The following is a 4518-nucleotide window of genomic DNA, read 5'->3' as shown; positions in this document are numbered from 1 at the left end:
ATGGTCTGCAGCACTCCGTCTACAGCCTCTGCTCTGCCGACCCATTCTCCCCAACAGAGCCTTGAAGAAAGGGTGCTTATTCTTTAACCTTGTGCTGAGGAGGAGAGCTGGAAAGACATGTTTGCCTTCACAAGCAGCCAGGATACCCAAGGTTCCAGCTACAAGTGTGAGGTGGTACCACCCGGCCAGTACTCCAGCTGCACAACTGGGTGGCCAAGCTGTTGCCTCCTCCACTGCGGGAGCCCACCCAGGCTGAGGCCGCCATCGGAACCAGCCCTGTACATCTCAAACTTCTTGTGTGTGTGTGTGTGTGTGTGTGTGTGTGTGTGTGTTGGCAGAGCCAGCTGAAGCTTTATTCTGAAAAAGACACTTGGATTGGCTTTTAGTTGGGGGCGTGGGCAAGAGAGGGAGCCCCAGGCAGTTGACTCCCCCAGGGGTGGGCTAAGGACGGGACTGAGCCTCAGGTCTTTGGTTCCAACACTCCCCTGCACAACTCCTTCTTGCAGGAGCAAGTGAGCGGGGAGGCTGGGAGGGATCGCAGGAGCCTTTCACTTAGGCAGGATGTCAGAGGACTCGAACACCAGCTTCCCATCATGGGTCTCAATCTTCTTGACAACCACAGCCTTGGAACTGGTACGGCTGAAGAAGCCAGAGCCCCCTCCAGAGCCCAAGATGGACTGGTAGGAGCTCAGGCCATAGTTGAAGCCAGGGGTCCCATAGGCTGAGGTCAGCCCACCTGAGTACCCGCTGGTGGTCTTGGTGTGGATGCTCATGTTCTGCATCCCAGACTCCAGCCAGCTCTCCTCACCCTCCAGCAGCTTGTGGTAGGTGGCGATCTCCACGTCCAGGGCCAGCTTGACGTTCATCAGCTCCTGGTATTTGCGCAGCTGCTGTGCCACGTCCTGCTTGGCGGTTCTCAGAGCGGCCTCCAGCTCGGCCAGCTTGGCCTGAGCATCCTTGATGGCCAGCTCCCCACGCTGCTCGGCATCAGCAATGGCGGCCTCCAGGGAAGCCCTCTGGCCTTTGAGGCCCTCGATCTCAGCCTGGAGTCAGTTGATGTTCTGGTTCATCTCGGAAATCTCTGTCTTCGTGCGATGGAGGTCATCCCCGTGCTTCCCAGCCAAGGTCTGCAGCTCCTCGTACTTGATCTGGTACATGGTCTCAGCCTCAGCTCGGCTGCGGTTGGTGATCTCCTCATACTGGGCCTTGACCTCGACGATGATGCCATCCAGGTCCAGAGAGCGGCTGTTGTCCATGGATAGGACCACGGAGGTATCAGAAATCTGCAACTGCATCTCATGGATCTCCTCTTCATACAGTTGCCTGTAGAAGTTGATCTCATCAGTCAGCCCTTCCAGGCGGGACTCCGGCTCTACCTTGTTCATGTAAGCTTCAACCACATCCTTCTTGATGATGACAAATTCATTCTCCATGTCTGTGCGCTTTTGGATCTCTTCCTCATACTTGGTCTTGAAGTCCTCCACCAGCCCCTGCATGTTGCCAAGCTCCACTTCCAGCTTCAGCTTCTCCTGGGCCAGGGTTTTCAGCTGCCGCCGGAGGTTGTTGATGTAGCTCTCAAACATGTGGTCTATGTTGCTCCGGGCTGTCTTCTACTGCTGCAGGAGGTTCCATTTGGTCTCCAAAATCTTGTTCTGCTGCTCCAGGTGCCGTACCTTGTTGATGAAGGAGGCGAACTTGTTGTTCAGGGTCTTGATCTGCTCCTTCTCCTGGGTGCGCACGACCTGGATGTTGGGGTCCACCTCCAGCTTGAGGGGGCTCAGCAGGCTCTGGTTCACCGTGACAGGTGTGATGCCCCCCAGACCCAGGGTGGGCCCCACTGTAACCTGCAGCCAGACTCATGCTGCTGCCCAGGCCACCCCGGAAGCTGCTGCTGCTGCCCACCCAGGAGAAGGCCGAGGAGCTGATGCGGGTGCCCAGCCCACTGGTGTACGAGTGGCTGCTGAAGGACCGGGGGCCAGAGGTGGACACTTTGTAGGACTTCCGGGTCACCCTGATGGACATGGTGGAGGCTGGAGAGGAGGCAAGGAGGCTGAAGCACACAGAGACTCAAGGAGTTGTGAAGCTGCTCCTAGGTCCATCTCAAACTTCTTGTACAGTGGAACCCTTGGCCTAGAGTGCTGGTTCTCAAGCTGAGCTCTGTGGGACTCCTGGAAGGGGTCCAGGAGGTACCCAGGGCATGGAGGACCCTGGAAGGAAACCCAAGATTCCAGGAAGAATCCAGGGGACTCTGGAAACATATTCCTTTTGTTTTCCAGCCCATGACTCACTCCTAGTTTGTCAATTGTAATTTTTGTGTTCCCCTGTGTGATTTTTGTCATCAAAATAAAAATCAGAGACCCCCTAATCCATGTCTACAAGAACAACAACAGATTTGGTCTAGGGTTAACAAGCACTCACACATACTACTGATGGGAAAGTAAATTAATATATCTTTTCATGAAGGGTGGTGGAAATTTGAAAGTACTTAAAGTGTGAATATTCTATTATCCAACAAGTCTGATTCTCAAATATATCTTATGAAATACAATTGATTTTTATTATTTGTGAATTCTGTTTTTGCAAATTTGCCTACTCACTAAAATTTATTTGTAACCGCCAAATCAGTACTCATGGAGCTTTCATGGTCATCCATGGACATGGGCAGAGCGGTGAAAACTTTGAGTCAAGAATTGACTGTATTCCTACAGATGTGAAAGAAATCCATGTTTGTTCAGTTATTTCAACAAATATGTGTTGAAAGTAGCAACATAGACATTTGGAATTCATCTATGAAGCAAACAGAAAAGGCACTTTCCCTTGCAAAACTTACATTCTTAGCAGAACAAGAATTATCACAGAATTGTTTGAAAAAACAAAAAGTAGAAACCACCTCAATGTCCAATGAGAGGAGAGTGACAGCCTATAGCCCAGCAACCCCCTCCCAGGTGTATCTCAAGAGAAGTGAGGAATGTCCAAAAAAAGCACATGTACAAGATTTGCTCTTAGCAGCTTTATTTATAATAAAAGGATAGTTAAATTATGGTATATACATATAAGAGAACGTGCTGCAAGCATTGAAAATGATATGGGTATAAATTCATTGACACAGACCAAGTCCAGGACTAATTGTTGACTGAGAGAAAAACTAGTTTCAAAACTGTGTGTGCTCAATATCCTATGATAAACCATAATGGAAAAGACTATATTAAAAAAGGAATGTATATATATGTATAACTTAATCACTTTGCTGTTCAGCAGAAATTAACACATTGTAAATCAACTGCACCTCAATAAAAAAAATAGTGATTAAGAAATTAAAAAAAAAACTGTATGAACTTTAGGCCCCAAGTCTGTGAAAATGTATAGTCACACACACACACACACACACACATTTGTAGAGAGCTATTTGGAAGGTGTTTACAAGGGCTTTCTTTTGGTAGTGGGATTTCAGAAAATTTGTACTTTGTTATTTTACCTTTCTGTACTCAGGTTTTTTTTGTTTGTTTTTTAAATTTTTGGCTGCATTGGGTCTTTGTTGCTGTGTGCTGGCTTTCTCTAGTTGTGGTGAGCAGGGGCTACTCGTCATTGTGGTGCACCAGCTTCTCAGTGCGGTGGCTTCTCTTGTTGCAGAGCACGGGCTCTAGGTGCGCGGGCTTCAGTAGTTGCAGCACACGGGCTCAGTAGTTGCAGCACACGGGCCCTAGAGCACATGGGCTTCAGTAGTTGTGGCAAATGGGCTCAGTAGTTGCGGCTTGCGGGCTCTAGAGTGCAGGCTCAGTAGTTATGACGCACGGGCTTAGTTGCTCTGAGGCATGTGGGATCTTCGAGGACCAGGGATTGAACCTGTGTCCCCTGCATTGGCAGGTGGATTCTTAACCACTACACCACCAGGGAAGTCCCTATATTCAGTTTTTAAATGCTGTGTTTGTGAATGCTTCAAATCTGCAGTGGCCTTGCTTTCAAGGGTTTACATGCTTTACCAGCTTATCTTTTCCAGGAGTTCCTCTGGCCCAAATAGTTCCCAGGTTCCCCAGAGGATCATATATTTATCCTTCAGGGAGCCCTTATTTGGCTGGTTTTTCAGCTCATAGTTGAGAGCAGGACTTGCCCCCCACCAAAGTGTCCAGGAACCTTCCAGAAATGTCACTTCTCACCCCTCCCACCCAGTCCCCAGGAGGTGAAGCTCCCATCAAGCTGGGTCCACAGGCTGACCTCGGTCTCTTCAAGAGCCACCACCCTAAGTAGCAAATTGAGGCATTTGTTCCCACCACTTCCTGTGCCCCACCCCCACCAAGGGAACAACTCAGCTCCTGGTTTTCTTTAAGATTGAGAAATAGGTACCAGGGAGGCTGTGCTCCTCAGGCCCCTGGACAGCAGCCCTAAGTCCCAAATGCAAATAGCTGTGTGGGGGTTGTGCTGTCACCAGCTTCCCAGCATCTGGCAGAGAGGGCAGACTTGGGCCTGGGATGACTGAGGACTGGGGGGCAGAGTTGGTCCCAGAGGGGTCTGTGACAATCT

At 49.8% G+C, this 4518-nt stretch overlaps 1 pseudogene across 1 annotated transcript; it reads right to left on the bottom strand.

The window, feature by feature from the left end:
• Positions 1-548: 548 nt before the first annotated feature.
• On the bottom strand, positions 549-2022 carry LOC309967427 (keratin, type II cytoskeletal 8-like; annotated as a pseudogene). Its single transcript has one exon. The product of its transcript is annotated as a keratin, type II cytoskeletal 8-like (transcript).
• Between the last annotated feature and the right edge of the window lie 2496 nt (positions 2023-4518).

Source organism: Leucopleurus acutus (assembly GCF_964270905.1).
Source record: "Leucopleurus acutus genome assembly, chromosome: 10".
Classification (NCBI taxonomy): domain Eukaryota; kingdom Metazoa; phylum Chordata; class Mammalia; order Artiodactyla; family Delphinidae; genus Leucopleurus; species Leucopleurus acutus.
The sequence above is the reverse complement of the archived record's forward strand: the minus strand, read 5'-3'. Positions and strand labels throughout refer to the sequence as shown.